Here is an 18,496-nt window from a genome sequence, read left to right on the forward strand (position 1 = left end):
TTATTCAAAATACTCTGAATCTCTACATTTCTATAATGACCCCTATCTAGAAGATAGAAACCTGGAGAACTTGGAATTTTGATAAACCATAGCAATTTTGCTTCTAAACTCTGGCCTTTATGTTGTAACCACACTATTATTAATGAGATATAGTTAGGAAAAACTAATGCTTCCCAATTTTCTCATCCATGGCTCAGAAATACATGACATTTTCTTCCATAATTTAATCATAGATGTAGATTTTATTCTTGATCAGTCTGCAATTCAATAGCAACACAATTGGATGAAGGGCAAACTGGTGAAGCAACCAAGAGCCATCTGGTTGAGTAAAGATTGCATTTGAAATAAGGAAACATTTAATGAGCATATCACATTTTAATACACTGTATGCAATGGACCATATGCATAAACAGGCTTTTCAGTTTGATGTGAATATTTTGAAGGACAGCACATATTAGTTGGACCGGTAAGTTGAATAGCCTTTTGGGAGCTTTGATCATAACAGATTTTGCTTCCTTCCTAAAATAACATTTCCATCCCACTGTTGCTTTGCTTGCATTTGTTTTATTTGTTAATTGATTTCAAAATCATTTCAGCAGGGAATAACTATAAAATCGCAGACCAAGACTAACTCATGATTACATTAAGAAAGAAAAAAGCACAACAGTTTCTAAATCGTTTAAGTTAATAGAAAATATAGAATTTCCCCTTATGATGCAGATACTCCCTGGTAGCACAATGTGGAAGTGTAAGGGACATTTGCAAAACAGAATCATTGGGTGGGATTAAGGTCGTCAACTACTTCTCTGCAATTTATGTAATACAATAGTTTTGGGCAAAGGAAAATAATGTGGAAAGAAATTATATAAAGGAGCAGGAGTCTGCCTGTTCATCTGGATGTCAGCAGGACAATTCTCTGAAAACTAAATAAAACAAGAATGGATTTGATATTCATTGAGAAAAACTCTGGTAAAGGAAGGAATTCAAAAATGAACTGGATCAGCTTGGGAAAATGCAGAGAAAAAACTTCCAATACATTCCTGTGAAGATATTTAAATGTTGGTGACAGTTGCTTACTAAGACTCTCTCCCTCCTGATCATGTCTCAGTGAGAGTACAGTATACATAGCTCACCCCATGCTTCTCAGTGTATAGGCAACAAAAACACCAATACAGCACAAGGAATAAACAGAAAGGCACACAAAATGTATACACATACTTTGATTGGTCCCTTGAAAGTAAGTGCACATGTGCATATTACTTTATTACAGAGAAGGAAATAGAGACACCACTATCTCCATAAGTAGTAAAGAATTCTAAAAAATCATGTTATGCATACTTTCATTTCTTCTGTTGTGGTTTTGTTGTCATTATTTCTCTCTGGGTTGAGATTAGGAGAACAGTAGCTCACTATGTCTGGTGGACACTAAATTGAGAATGTTACTCATAGCATAATATAGCCTATTTGGGAGAGAGGTGGGGGTGTAGTGCTTATAATTAAAAATAATTATCCAGATCTTATCTACTGGGCAAAGATGACCTGACTTTAGTTTAAAAATTGAAATGCCCTTCCTCCATCTAAGCCAGGGGTGTCAAACTGCCGGTCCACAGGCCGGATGTGTCATGGTGAAACCACACCCACCCCATTGTCACCAATGGAAAAAAAGTCACAATATGTCGTGACACGTCATGTGACATTGCGAGTTTGACACCCCTGATCTAAGCTATCTTTAATGGTCATCATCTCCTCCTCAATTGTGATAACCACCAGAAACTAGTCAAATATTTCCCACAGTGTCCCCAACTGCTGAAACATTATTTATGTGAGAAGTTTTAATGAAACTTTTAGCCATTGTGGAAAGAGGATGCACAAAGCAAAAGAAAAATGTCATCATTATGTGCTTTTCCTTTTCCACCCCTTGTACAATGGGGCGTAGCCAATTGCACCACCGAGCCTAAAGGCCTGGTGGGCGAAGGAAAGGAAACAGTTGGTGAGCATTGGTGAGTGCAGAGAGCAGCATGTGTGATGAAGACAGACAGAAGCAGTTGGGTGAGAATACATTCAATTAGTTAATCATCAAAAGGTACTCAGAGAACACTGAGAGACAGCTTGAAAGAGTAGCGACATTGAAGACTTGTAGCACCTGGAGAAAATAGCAGCTAAAACAACTGAACTGCAGCATCAGAAGTCACAAGGGAATTTCTAGGAGAGGAGGCATACAGAAAGCGCCCCAAGGACTTTTTGTCTTTTCAGCTGGTGAGACCTGAAGAGTCCAGAGCACTGAAGAAGCCCAAGCCTTGACAAAGTGTAGAAGGGAGATACAGGGAGCTGATAGAACTTCCCAGATTTAACATGAGGACCGAAGAAGCAAGTCAGCATAGCAGCAGCTCAGAGGCAGAGTTTGCTAACCCACACTAGAACCAAAGAAAAGCAATGAAAGCACAAAGGACTTTGCTGTGTCAGGCAGGTACAAATGAAGGGAATTTTGAGTACAGCTGTAAGTATACTTGAGAATTGGAACATATATAGGCATATAATATTACAAGTAGTTCTTAATTTACGACCTTGTTAATTGAGCCCAAAATTTCTGTTGCTAAGTGAAACATTTTTAAATGAGTTTTGCCCCATTTTACGAATTTTCTTGCCACAATTGTTAAGTGAACCACTGCAGTTGTTAATTTAGTAAGTTGGTTGTTAAGTGAAACCCCAATGACTTTGCTTGTCAGAAGATTGCAAAAGGAGATCACATGACCCTGGGATGCTGCAACTATCTTAAATATGAACCAGTTGCCAAGCATCTGAATTTTGATCAATTGATTACAGGGATGCTGCAGGGATGCTGCAGGTTGCAGGTATGAAAATGGTCCTAAGTCCCTTTTTCAGCATCATTGTCACTTTGAACAGTCACTAAATGAATTGTTATAAATCAAGGACTACCTGTATAGTGCATATAGAAAAGGGGAAGAGTTTATGTCATCACATTATGGTGCACACACCATTATCTGTCCCTCTCTCTCAATGAAGGAAAATAATGCACAAGGCAGAATGATTGTGGCAGCCCATCTGAGCAGCTGGAGACTGATATGATGTGAGGATCCTATTTGAAATTCTTGTAAATGAGCAGACAGACAGAAACACACACACACACACATACAAATTAGATGCAGTATTACATTAAGTATTTTGGGTACACGTTGATGCTAGTTTGATATACTTATACATGTAAGTCCTTAAGTGAATGTCCGTCCGTCCGTCCGTCCGTCCGTCCGTCCGTCCGTCCGTCCATCCATCCATCCATCCATCCATCCATCCATCTATCTATCTATCTATCTATCTATCTATCTATCTATCTATCTATCTATCTATCTATCTATCTATCTATCTATCTATCTCATCTCCAGGCACCATTAGTTTGCATACAGTTGAAATATTCTTTATTTTAAAGTTTAAGCCATTTCACCACAGGAGAACAATTCAAACAAATAACACACTTTATTTCTGGCAGAATTTCAGCAAAGTTGATCACACGTTGAGTGTTACTAAGTAATTCATAAAGTTTTATAAAATTTGAATATATTGCTTCTTCTCCTCTCAGGACCAAGAAGTACTGAAAAAAGTCAGGGAGGGGGTCAGATATATTGGTATACTGATCAAGGAAAGCACTGCAATTATAAAGAATGTTCTCTATTCAGAATTTAGTGAATTCAGTCAATCATCCTGCTTATCATGTTGTAGCCCCCATTCCTAACTGGTGGAAACATTTTAACATTGTGTCTAGACTAAGCAGCCTGTAATGTGTTTCAGAGCTATTTTCCATGTATATTAACCTAATATTTTGGCAAGTTATCATCCTGAATGATGCAGCACATGGTTGGAGTACAGTTTCAGTCTCGGTCACTAAGACTGAGAGGTCCAGGTGAAGCTAGGAAATCTTGTGTTGCATACAAAATATACAGCACTGGGTAAGAAGCTAGCTGAACATGCTTGCATTGTATATGCATTTGCACATACACACATACACAAACACATAAACTCACAGAGAAGATCTAAACTTGTGACCTTCTAAAGATCTGGCTATTTATGCATGGATTTTTGAACATTATCAGTGAATTACTGAGGGAACTAGATCCAACCTCAAATAAGTCACATAACAATCACCTATTGGTATTCCTACTGCCATTTAATGAAAGCCTTGGATCCTGTGATTCTTTTGGAACCAAGAAATCTAATTCTAATAAAAGGTACAGAAATGCTGATGTAGATCACCTTTGAGGGTGGGATTAATTAAAAATTGCTACAAGTCTCTAAATATATACTACAAAAATGTGGTCCATGAAGATTTTGCAATTATATTGTTTAAAGTGAGTGTAAAACAGTCAGGAAACAAATGTAATTTTTAAAAAAGCCAAGTGTGTAAACAACAAAAAACTAAACTATATATTACCATATTTATTTGAAAGGAAGGTTAGGATAGTTTTCCAAATAAAACTCCATTTAAATGGGAGGGTTGTTTTCATTTCGTTAAGCATACAGTAATGGAAGCAGACAATCTTTTTGTCAACGCTGTTAACATCGACTGTTCTTGCTTTGACAACATATGGAGATGCAGCCATTTTCCTTTACTTTATGTTTTACTCTTATAGTTAGAATTAGAGGATACTCGGGGGAGGGGGAGGAATGCATTTGGTAGTTTAGTTAGACAAAACAATAATGTATCATGGTGGGAACCCAGGTTCTTTATAATAAGAGATGATAAGAATTGGCTGGTTGTAGAATTAGTGGGAAAGCCAGTATTTCAAACTAACTGGAGAATGTGATTTATGATTGTTAGTTGGAGGAGGGAATTGGGCTTTGATACTATGTGGTTAGGGGAGGGGAAAACAGATTTTGGCTTGGACTATGTACCTGCCGATGTGTTGCTACTCCAATAAAGATTCTTTAAGGTAAACAATGCCTCAAATTTCTTTGAAGAGTCTCATCTGTTGGAACCATGACACTTTTCTTATATCTATCTCTCTATCTCTCTATGTGTATGTATGTATGTATGTATGTATGTGTATATATATATATGTATATATATGGGTTGTCATAAAATCACATTGTCTTCTTGTTGGGTAATTATTTATAATTATAATTTAATTACAGTTAAAAGTATATTTTTACTTTTAATTACAGGAGATGGGACTTTTACTAGGAAGAAGATGTGCAGAAAGGGAGGTGCTAGAACCCAAAACACAATCATGACAAAAAGAAGGAAAGCATTGTAGCCAAAAGGAATTTTAATACATACCATGTTGTGATGAAAAGGAAGAGATGTCTCTTACCTGTCTAGTTCCTTTTGAAGTAATATTTGCCCTTCTTTGAGCTGGTGATGAGTAAAAGTAGTGAAGGGTAATATAATTTTACATCGTGCTTTTTTTGTAAAAGAAAAAAAAAGGTGTTGGAACTCACACATGTCATACAACCCACCTTGCCTACCCTACAAGGTTCCATCCAAAAAAGGTGCCAGTACTCTGTTCTTGGCGTTCTATGACAAAAAAGCCCTGATTTTACATTACAGAAGAAAGCATAAGATACAAACATGTTCAGACGTTAGTCTAAGCATAGTTTCTTAACCATGGTTTATTGAATATGTTTTACAAAACAGTTGCTGGGTTTGTCCAAATGCTAAGACAAAATCATCTATATTAAGATTTAGTTTGGCTTTCAGATTTTCAGATTCCACAGATTTTCTGATTCTACCTGCACCAATGAACTGGGGGCCATATCTTTTAAGCTCTTTTAAAATATTTGTGGCAGTTAATGAGTTATGGTTTTTAGCCTGAACAGAAACTAGTTTCGTTCTTTACATGAGGCAGACCCCTTGTCAAAGCCACAAAGGCATTATAGAAATAACTGTGTCTCAGAATTAATCTCTCAAGGGATAAGTTCTGAGAGAAAATTATAAAAAAAAGGAAGTCTACTATGGGAGTTTTAAGAAAAAGCTACATTTTTGTAAGTATAGCTAAACTTCTGATTTGGAAAGTACAAAAGCCCATGGAATCACGTATGAATATGGATATAATATAGACTAGGTTTCTTTGGCTTGCATTAGCTTCTCACAGCACTGAACAAACAACTTTGGGCCTCTATTTCCTTCATCTTTGTTTTCCCGACTTTGGAATTCTTCAAAGAACACATCACTAAGCCAACTGGATTCACTACAAAGCTGCAGAGTAACTCTTTTTTATCACAATGATCAAGGCAACAATTGTGTGCTGACAAGAAAAGAACAACCAAAACCATCAAGCAAACATTAAAAGAACAATTCTAGAGATAGTTGCCTTTGAACTGCAATAATGGGCAACATTCAGTCTGCGATCTGAATTCAGTGTAAAAGAATTCATTACTAAACTGCCTTCCCTTGTAATTATTTGAGTTGCTAGCACCGTGCAGCTTCAGTAGCACTGCTTTTGTCAAAAGGTAATATTTTATAGTCTTTCTGAACTCCACACAATTGTTATATTGTCAGTTTACTTTTGTTTGTTGTAGTAGAGGGACATTGTGAAAAGCAGAGGAAAATAATTTTTTCTTTGGCTTTGTTCCAAACCACAGACAACTGAGTATTGTTTTAAAAAAGAGAATGCTGAAGTATTGTTACATTTATTAAAAGAAAGCATCATTTTGCTATGGCTCTGAAGCACTTTCAACCAAATTACAGCAGACACAAACAACTGAAAATAAAACTTCTTTGGGCAGAAAGTCAACCACTGTTACTTTAGTTTTGGAGCCACACTATGTAAATACTTTCTAGCAATTATTCCTGCTGCTTCATTCATCTTTGTGGTTCTGTTATAGCAGAAAAAAATGTTTGAATAATGGTTGGAACCCAGGTTTGGTCTTTACTCAATGAATCCCATTGAAACCAAAAGAATAGAAATCGGCCACCATAATCCCATTCAATAAATCTTCCATCCCATTCAATAAATTCACATCATGAATTGAACTGCAAACTAACCATCCATCTTTTAGGCTAGTGTGTTGTGCAAGCCCAGCCCAGATAAGCATTTTCCAATTAGCATTTTACAGTTCAATGTGGAATGCAAGCCCAGAAAATTCATATAAATGGGTTAACCCAAGGATGGTACAGTTATTCATTTCAAAAAATTATTCCAAATATGATTAAACTATTCCAGCTCCGTGTCTTTGAAAGGCCAGCTTTTGGAAATTCAACCAGTCTGGAATGTGGAGGCAAGATTATTGGCAGGTCAATCATCCCATTCAGGGAAACCCCACTTCTGACCTAGCTGTGCTGGCTACTATGAGACTTTGTGTTTGGGAAATGGAACAGGAATGGTAGAACATGATCTCAAAATGAATTCCTTTGAGCATTTTGGCAGCCACATTTCATATCCGCTGCATTCTTCAAGGGAATATGGTATAATTTTGTCTTCTGAGCAAGGTGTGCTTTCCAATCCACAGCTGCCCACCTATATGTTCATGTAATGCCAAGTGTAGAACTTGTTAGCACGTCAGTATCAGTTTGTCTGCTAGTCATGAGTAATGTATCTGTGTTATATCTCAGTTGGATCACAAACAATCCAGCTTTTGGAGAGAAAAATCTCCAGATTTTCATGTATGAAAGTTGGAGATCAGATAATACTTTATCTACCATTCCACTTTGAATATTTTATCCATGGATCTTTCTTAAGCTGTTGACAGTTTGGGACATGATGCTCAATTACATCTAAAGCTTTGCCAGATTATGGAAGACTACAAACCAAAACTATCCAGTAAAAATACATTGATTTGAATAAAAGCATAAATAAAAGAGAGATTGGGGTTTATTTAAATATGTATTTTGTCCCATATGGTCCATCATATGAATTAGTCTCACTGCTCACACCACTACAAATATTAAATGTAAGATGTTTGTAGTATATTTTTTAATAGATCTCAAACCACAATATATATAAACAGATCCACCATGTGGTATAGCCCTCTCATGGCACAGTTCTCTTGGGAACAGCTATAACATTTGGATATTTGTAATATTCTGATATATGTCTTATTTGTGGCTATCCTCTTTCTTTTTGGTGCCTAAAATTCCTTTATGATAAAACTTAAAGTATCAAAAAAGGAAGGAGTGATAGCTGAAACAGATGTGTTGCTATAAATACTTCAGTTACTAAAATTCTGAAAATCACAAGAATTCTTACCTACTTTTTATTTTTTTTTTAATGAAAAGAGGGATGAGATTTTCTAATGGCATTCCTAATGTTGATTTGCATACATTCCTGAAATTGCTGTTGGCTGAGAATGGTGGGAATCTGGGTTTCAAAGTTGATGGAAATTGCTGTACCACAAAACTACCCATTTTAGACAATGCTTTAAGTAATACAACAGTGTTATTCTTTTCATCACCATTTCCCAAAGCTAGAAGGGCCTTCAGAAGGATGGTTTTTAGCCAGTAAGGCACTGGTATAGATTCAGGAAATTGAAGTTTAGACATCTATCGTAGATGGCAGCCAGATTGCATTTCAATGGTATACAATGAAGGTTTGCAACCTAAATCAGCGGCTCGCAAACGTTTGATTCTATAAACTCCTGACATGATAAATTTGCATAAAACTAAACTTTCATGGGGTGGTCAAGAAACAAATATACCCACTTCCTTTTAATAATAGTATTTCAATCTGTGAATCGAGGAGTTATCAGACTTTATGGTACTTAAATTGTCTGTTATGGGATTGCACAGGCAAAGCAGAGAGGAAACCCAAATTGAATTTTGATAATGTTCCTGTTTTATTGGACCTGATTATTTAAAAAATCAAACCAGAACCAAAACTGTGATTTCCCTTTTCTAAATTTCCCATAATCCCTGGGGGCAGAAAGAATGGGTTGGTATTATGACCCACAGTTTGAGAAATCCCAACCTAAGGAATTCCTCTGTTGCTAATCTAGGTAGTATGGGGCATCTAAATTAAATGCTTTTTCCAGCTTTTTCCTGTTCCATATTAATGACTAAAAATGCTAATGTAAAACATTAAGTAGATTTTTTTTCTTCATAAGCCTTTGGATGGAAAGTTGAAGAATATTTGGGAGGAATCATGTATAAAACATAGATGAGATTTCACAGTAGTCTGACTAGCAGCTAAAAATGGGAGATTACATTAAAATGTAATCATGAAATCATGAATTATTTATATCATCATAAGAACAGTGCTTGGTCGCCCTCATTTCACATTACTGTATTATTTACTTCAAATTGCAAGTCTTCAACCTATTAAACATAAATGTACTTTCTAAAAGGATATTATTTTAAGAAAACAAATTATTTAGGTTACCTTTCACAATTTTTCAATCCCCCATAGAGAGAAATAATCCCCTTAACATTAATTGCTGTTTTACAAAGGATCCATACTTACTTAGTTTAGAGCTCCAGATACAACATAAAAGTCCTTAAAACCCTCTGTTCCCTTAGCAGTCTTAATCTGGAAACAAACTGCTTTTTCAGTATTAGAAGTGTAAGGCAGCTGAGGCTGCAATCTCATAATCATTTCCTAAGTAGTTAAGTATCTGGAACATATGAGACCTGTTTCCAAATTACCATGCATAGGATTGCAATCTTACAGTTCAATATTCTAGATATGTATTCTGACATAAAGCTAGTAGACTTCATCTCAATAAAGATACATAATTATAACTGGAGGGAGTAATGTTCTTGAAAATCCAGAAAAAAATCCATGGTAAACTAAATGCCATACAAAAGATCTTTTGATTCACTCCATGTTAGGAGGAGGACAAGTTATTCTGTCTGTTCATTCTCTCCTCCCATGGGCACCAGCAGAAGGCTCTATATCAAGGATGTGCAATTAGGTCTATAGCTGTAAAATTCTGTCCGCTTCCTCTATCTTTTTCTTAATAACAAAAAATTACACCTTAAGTTCTCTTTCAGTCTAGATAAGCTGCTCCCTTTTCTTGGGGTAGCCCTTGAACTTTTTAGGATGGCTATAGGTCTTTGTATCATCATAGTCAAAGACTGTTTGCTGAGTTTGTCAGGGAATCCGAAAGTTCTCTCCTGACCTAAAACCACTATAGCATGTGTCAGCTATTACTTCTGAAAAGCAGAAGAAGCTTCTTGGATGAGAAGCGAAACGTCTTCAAAGAAAAACAAGAAAGTCCAGTTGCCTCCTGAAAAAACACCTTTGGGAGAAACAATGACCTGGATAACTGAGAATCTCCATAGACATTTAGCTATGTACTTTGAGATGAACATTCTTCGAATGGTGCAGCAGTATGGACCGATTTCCAGAAAACATTGCAGACTACAGGAACCATTTGCACTTCAGTTTGAGATGCATACAACACAGACTCATTCCCAACAGCCTGCGCCTGTCTTCAACAGTGAAGGGACATAGGGCAGAAAACATTCTGCAGCCAATAAGGCTCCACACACATTTGCACTACTCAGGTGACCCTGAAGACACAGATAAACCTCCAAATGGCTTCAAGGACTCTCTAAAAGAATGTGAATGACCAGCTATCTGCAAGGAATATAAATCCTTCCATCCCCACCATCCAATCAGAGATGAAGAAGCTTCTTGGATGAGAAGCAAAACATCTTCAAAGAAAAAGAAGAAAGTCCAGTTGCCTTCTGGAAAAGCATCTTTGGAATGTTCTGAAAGCGTTGTACTGCGATATCTGTATCCTTCATATGACAATGTAAGAAATCTCTCTCTTACCACATATATGTTATTGGAACTATACTACGATATTTCCCTCATCTAACTTTTGGCTAACATGAAGATTGCATGTTAATAGTAAACAAGCTTAACTGTATGTATTTAGAAATAAATTATTTCCAATTCACCAGTAATTGCTTTCTAATTAAGTATGTAATGTCTCTAAGAATTCATATACATTTTTAAAAGGGCATTTGACAGCCAGATTCTTCTCTCCAGCCACTGTCTCTCAACACAATTTATTATATTTTATTAAGATAAATAGTCTATTGATATCATTCTGTGCCTTGGATCAGAACTGGATCATTCTGTGCCTTGGAGCAGGGGGTTGGACTAGAAGACCTCCAGTGTCCCTTCCACCTCTATTATCTGAAGACATAATATTACTAAAAATAGTGCCTTTATTTGTTGCCTTTCAGAATGCAAGTCAACAGCTCCCATTAATACATACTCAAAAGAGCACATTGGTTGGAGCTGAATTGCCCAATATTTTTTAAAGGTGATGGTTGGGGAACTCTGGCTTACTGTTTCAACAAAAACATTAATATGATATTGAAGGTAGGAAGTATACAATTTATAATTATCAAAAAAGCTGGGAGAACTCATATATAAAAGCCATGCCACAGAGTAGCTCATGGAATTCACAAGCTATCCTAAGAAAATAACAAATCCAGTCCAATATATATACAATATATTCAGAGGGGGATTTGGAATTTAGGGTGCGGTTGTGGGCTTGGGCTTTACTTGGTTTTGTTGTTGAGATTTTATGTTTGGTCTTTTTAAAAGAATGTTCATAGGCTTTGGTCTTTCCCCCCACTCTAGATACTGTGTTGGGTTTTTATCTTTTTTAGCTGTTTTTACAAAATATAGCAGGCTTATTTTTAAATCTATTTTTATGCCTTAATATTTTATATTGCTGTTTAGATTGTGGAACATTGGCAATATCCTCAATTCTGGGAAATCGTCACCAAGACTATCCAAATACAAAGCAATCTTTTCAATACAGATTTTTGAAGAAGATTGCGGAAGAGATGGGATCTCATCAATTCATCCCTTTCTTGTGAATTCTTATGCCTTCAATTTGCAGAAATGTGCTCTTAAGTCCTCCAGCCTAGAAATCACATCTAAAAGGTTATCTACAATGTCTTCACACTTTTTTCCAATACCCCTCTTATCTCCCCTCCCCTGTCCCCCATGTTATCTCTTGCTGCCAGATTTGTAGTGAAATAAAAAAAATAGGAAAACCATGAGGCAGAGAAGCTTTGGACACATTTGCCTTTTGGAAAGATTGTGGATCTTTTGAGGATCTATAATCCAAACTGTTAATGTACTTATACCTAAAAGGATATCCCTGATACATCATATAAAACCATTTTATGAACCACTTTTATGGCTTTCATTAATTAACATTTTTCAGCTTTTACTGTCAATTTGCTAAATTTAGCTCCAGATCTTTGTTGATTTTCAACTTCCTTTTTTGAACAGATGGCAAAAATCTTCTGCATCTTGGTGCCCTCCTCAAAAATTTTGATGACAAATATCATCAGCCCAAACTCTACTCTTGTTCATGTACATTTTTGTAATCTGCACAATAATGGTGGCCCTCTGTGCAGATTCCAAAATGAATGTAAACCTTAACAATTTCTAAAGTATTTTTAAAAGGAAAGCAAAATATGAATAAAGCTATAAAATGCAATAAATAAATGCCACCAGCCAAATATAAAACATGTAAAATCCACTATTCCAATGTAAAATCAACCTGAATTGAAAATTATGAAATGAATAAGTATTTTTCCCTGAGGCCAAACTGACATTAATGTGCGGTATTATGCATGTCTCCCCCACTTCACTTAGGTTACCCAAAGGATGGTTTCTAACGATGAGCAAAGGGCTTGGACAGTTGGATACTGTGATGGGACTAACAGTATTTATAATCCAAAATATCTGGAGGGCATTCGTTTGGAGAAATCTGGGCTAGAGCATCTTAGTATGCATGTATACATATATACTGTATATATACACAGGAGGACATTTCTCTCACTAAAGACAACTTTTCATCATTTTTTTTCATTCCCTTTGAGCCATTGTTGACACCTGGCAAGTACTTGGGTTAGTCTCTGCAGTTTTCTTGGCAACATTTCAGAGGTGGTTTGCCATTGCCTGCTTCCTAGAACTGCAAAGTGACAGTACAAGGTCACCCAGCTGGCTATATGTATAAGGCAGGACTAAAATTTATGGTTTCCCAGTTTTTCGTCTGATGCCTTGACCACTACACCAAACTAGCTCCATGCATCTCTTCTAAATAAATTAGTGGAAGATTATAAATAAAGGAGTAGATTTTCTAGACATTGGGAAAGATGGGATTTATAATTCAATACACTTGAAGAGCCCCAGACTGGAGAAGGTAGAAACACTAAACCAGTGATGGCAAACCTTTTAGAGACCGAGTGCCCAAAACCTGGCCCTGCCCCTGCTCCACCCCCTGCCCCGCCCCACTCTGCCTCCACCCCACCTGCCCGCAGGGCCACTCACTGCCTCCAGGGCCCGCCGCAGATCTCCCAGCAGTGCCATGGTGGCCACGCCCTCTGCCTGTGCTCCCAGCATCAACTGTGCGCAATGGGGCATGAGGGTAGAGTCTTGTCTATGCTTTCTGGCTGCCATGTCCTTGGCTGCACTGCTCCGCGTGGGCCACGCTTGGGGGCAACTCTCCTCCAGGGGGCTGCTGGTGAGAAGAGGGTCGTGGGGGGAGGCAAGGCTGGGGCAACAGCACGTGTGCCCACAGAGAGGGCTCCGAGTGCCACCTCTGGTACCCGTGCCATAGGTTTGCCACCACTGCACTAAACTATGCATTCAATGTCCAGCTACTGAAATATGAAATATCCTAATATGAAATATCCTAATCCTCACTTTTCAGATGAAACTGAGGGTTGAAAATTTATCTGTTCACCAGAATTCAGATGAATATTATTCAGGATCGCAAATGTTTTCAAAGTTTCAATATAGCAACATATGAATGTATCTCAAGGAACGTGTCTCAAGAATTTATCTTATTTTGTAAGAGAATACCAACATATATATTTCAATAAGACTTTCAAAATACTTTTTAAAATGCAGCTTAGGATGAAATTACAACTCAGAAACAATGGCCAAAGAAGTCTATCAACACCAGATCTGGATTGCAAAACTCTTCATAGCTATTAGATGAATGAAAGAAATAAAGAAACGATTAGCATTTATTTATTTATTTATTTATTTGCCATCCATTGATCATTTGGATACTTTCAGCCTGGATTTGGCAACATTCAAACAGAAAATGTATATCTTTGTTAACTGATATTGAACAAATAGAACAATAGCAATGTTTATGTAAGGTTTAGGCCTTATAAAATTGTTCTTGTTCCCAAAAATCCATTTCACAACAATTGTATAGGAGATTTTTAGTATTTCTCCCCACATGGTAATGATAAAATGTTATTATTTCCAAGAAAACTAGAAAATCATGCCTGATAACATGGCAGACCCTGAAGGTTTAATTACTGATAAAGATGAGTTTTGTGATACAGTTATAGAAGTGACATTGCTAGTTTTCCCAAATTCCTCTTGTGTTATTAAAATCTTTTAAAATGAAGTCTAAATTGACCTTAAATATCATTGATGTGATCGATACCATATTAAAAAGCTGTGCAGGAAATTTTACATAATGCCTGGGTAAGGATATAAATCTAGAGCTAAATAAAATAAAATAAGATAACTGAATGTGAAAAAACTGCCCTAACTCAGAACAGCAAACTGAAAGGAGAATTATAGAAGTGTTCTGTTCCTTATCCACATTTCTTCCCCCCCCCCTTATTATGTAATTTGGTCACAATGGGTTAACTGTTGGTTGGGAGCCACCCAGAGTTTGATGTAAGATGGGCAATTATATGTTTTAAATTAAATTAAAGAGAGAACTTTCATTCTATACTTGGAAAAGAAGATATCATACAGTTCTATAGCCATGGGTTGCCTTCCCAAGATGAAATCATCGCAAACCTAATATTCAGCCTGACATTCTAAGCATTCATTAGAAAATTGCACTGAAAACTGTACTGCCTGCAAAGTGCTCCTTTGGGTCTGTTTCTGAAAAAAAAAATCTCAACTGGACAGGCACTTAACATGAAGGTATCACACTAAAAATAATGGACCCTCCATTCTTGTATCAATCTGGAAATGCTTACCAGAGAAGAAACCTTCACAATTCTGGCACCTTCTTTCCTAGATAGGTTGGCCTACTATCTACAAGACAAGACAAGACAAGAGTTGAAGTTATTTTTCATTTTCCCTTTTTTTAAAAAAAAAACAAAAACATTTTGCTGGCATTCTTTCTAAGTCTCTTTCTTGCATTGCACAATGAGCAAACAACAGTTCATTTTAGAAATGGTTGCTTTTGAAGTTATTATGAACAGTCTTGGAGATATTTATTTACTGAAATTGAAGAGCAAGGATTTCTAAAATCAATGTTAGGCTGTAGCATGACTAGCTTGAAGGAAAACACTCTAGTTGCCTAATATAAGCTTTCAAATAATAGGATTCTTCTCATCTTCTGTTTAGCTTAATAGGAGGCCACACAGATTTGTCAATCACATTAGAATTACTGTCAGCCTATAAGAAGGCATTTTAGTTTAGCCAATATCAGTCTGCCCTGATTTATTTGCTTAATACATATCTAATTGACTTGCAGGCGGTGGCTCTCTTTTCAGCTATTAACCAACCAAGTACAACTTTAATTTCCAAGACTGATGGTTGGTTTGGTAGCAGCATGGGGAAAGATTGATTTGCATAAGGCCCCAGAAGGGTGCCAAAACTCTTCACGCTTTAAACAACAGCCTTTATTATTCTGTAAGTGGATGTGTTGCATTTTCATGCTTTTGTTTTCCCTGTTCAGTCCTGAGAGAAGAGAATAAAGTCGACTTTGCCAACACCCCTGCTGAGCCCTGGGGGACTTATTGAATGTGCCTCATTTGTCTTAATTGGAGAGCCACCCTTAGCACCAGCTTTTTCTATGAATACATTAACATAACAGACAGAAAAAAAATTCAAATCTATTTTTGTAAAAACAGATGATTATTTTTTTACTCCTTACAAAGAAAAACCCGGGAAGACATGCCGCATCTTTTATGCTTCTTCCAGTCATTGTTGTAAAACACTCTATTACGGTAGATACATTCCTTTATCTCTCTGGTGTTATTTGAGCTGGGAAGTGAAAAATGTGATAAATACCATCTATGGCAGAGAGCTGAAAGCTGCTTTTTCTTTTTGCTAATGCACTAATCCTGTGTATTTGTTCTCCAGTGGGCTCTGCTGCTTTTTCAGATGGAACAAATGGTTTTTGCACACAGGCAGACTGAGACATGGTGAGTATTAAACAATCAGGAAACAGAGAAAAAGAAGAAGAACCCCTGTCAAATAAAACATTATTAGCTCTAAAACAAAATGCAGCTGTTCCTGTCACTATGGCATTCAAATTTCCATAACTACTCATTTGGACAATTCTTCTTTCATAAAAGAGCTCTAAATATTGCACAAGAAGGCAAACCCTAAACCCTAAACCCAAGCCTCCAAAATAAGGTTTGTGGCATGCCATTCAAAATGTAGGCAAATTAATGGTCCTCTTAACTGGAATATTACATTGTAGAGGATCCACATATGATCTAGTTTTTATGGGTGTATCTTTCATAGCTATTTTCCAAGAAGGTCCCGACTGGTAGCCAGTTTCCTGCATCCAATTTCATGTTCCTTGCTGGTCCTAGTCAGATATCCATTGCTACAGTTATAGTTTATTCATGAAAATGCTTACTCTGTCTATGGGAAAAGTGCACATTTGTATACAATGGGAATAATACTTAATAATGCATATCATAAAGTTTATATAGTTAAGATGACTATTGTTCTGTGTAACATATAGTCTGAATACTTTAAGATGTCCAGGGAATATCTGATATTGCTCAGCTTTTTAATATCATGCTACATTTTTAAAATATTTCACACAGGTCATTGTAGTAATACTTACAATAACCTTCAGACTGACTAGTATTATTATTCTAGAGGAATCTCTAAGGATATGTTTCTTTGTGTGTGTGTGTGTGTGTGTGTGTGTGTGTGCACGCACACAAGTGTGTGTGTACATATTCAGATATGGGCTAGATTTTCTTTGGATCAGCAGACCCACGTATTAAGGCACCACATTGTATTACAATATCTTTCAGGGTAGAAGATCTTGTTTAGTCAAGAACTAAAATGCTGAATGAGACATAAAGTATATTATTGCAGACAAAAAGTATATTATTGCTAATGAGATCATAAGAAAGCAGGGTTTTTAGCTCATTTCAAAGTGGTTTTTTTTAATTAAAATCTAATTTTACTTCTAGATTCCAGAGCAGCTGGCTTGGGAATACAGCATGCGTAGATCCAATGAAGTTTTACTTTTATTGCAGTGTTTATCCTTTCAGCCATTAGTTCTATATAGTTGTTTGCTTAATTTAGTTAGTCCTATAATATCATTAACATCATCATCACCTTTAACCTGCCTCCTTAGTATTTTGTGTTTTTTTTTCTCATTCTCACTGTCTGTCTTTCTCTCCCCCATCCCTCCCTCTTTAGGCAGAGAAACTGCAAATGTTTGTTTTCCTGTGCAAATGCAGTTTTTTAATGGCTATGGATCACAATGTGCTTTTCGAAGGCTTCCTGCTTTAGCAATGGTTTTGTTTATGTTATAAAACCGACAGTGATTTATCATGTAATCCTCCCTCTTTGCTTTGTTAACTGAACTAGAGAAAATGCATTTGAAGGAGGTATTCATACATGACATCTTTACCAATGAATTTCAGGAGGCTAGGGTTATATCTGAAGTATCCTGACCCATTTGACTTCATACAGTGGCCTTTGTTATGTAAGTGGATATGTCTCATTAAAAGCCAAGGAGAAGATACTCCCAAATGAGATCTTAACTGAAAATTGCAATGTGAAAATGTGTACTTTTAATAATAACTAAATGTAATTGTTTCAAACAGAATATCCCGTATTTCATTTGCAACATTATGATCATTATGTTTTTTTTTAATATATTCAGAAATAAGGAGGGGTTTTGGGGAATGGTGATTCTTTTCCTCTACAACTTTGCCCAAATCTTCAGAACACTAGAAATGACAGACTATATCATAATACACTGCTGAAGGGGCTGCAGAGTTAATATGGTATTCCTAAAAAATCACTTCTTACCAATGTCATGAAAAATGTAATGGCTTTCATTTTTCTTTTAAGGAAACAAGAACTTCTAGAGCAGTGGTGTCAAACTGCCGGCCCGGGGGCCGGATGCATCATGCCAAAACCGCGCCCACCCCATTGCCGGCAATGGGAAAAAAGTCACGATAGGTTGCAACATGTCATGTGACTTCGCGAGTTTGACACCCGTGTTCTAGAGCCATAGAATAATATAATAAGTCTGGAAAGGACTTTAGAGGTCTTCCAATCCAACCCCCTGTCACATGCTGACTGTAGTTGGTCAGCCAACTGCAGCTTCATCTGGTAGTAGTATTCTTATCCCACATTTTCTATCTTGCCAAGACGTACACTGTGGTTTATTTATCAAATGTCTTACTGAAATCTAAGTATACTATATTCTCAGCATTTCCTTGGTCCACTAATTTCTCAAAGGAGGCAATAAAATTTGATTGGCATGACCTGTTCTTAACAAACCCTTGCTGGCTTCTATTAATCACCTTGTGAATTTATAG

Source organism: Protobothrops mucrosquamatus, unplaced genomic scaffold (genome assembly GCF_001527695.2).
Source record: "Protobothrops mucrosquamatus isolate PMUCROS unplaced genomic scaffold, P.Mucros_1.0 scaffold213, whole genome shotgun sequence".
Taxonomy (NCBI): domain Eukaryota; kingdom Metazoa; phylum Chordata; class Lepidosauria; order Squamata; family Viperidae; genus Protobothrops; species Protobothrops mucrosquamatus.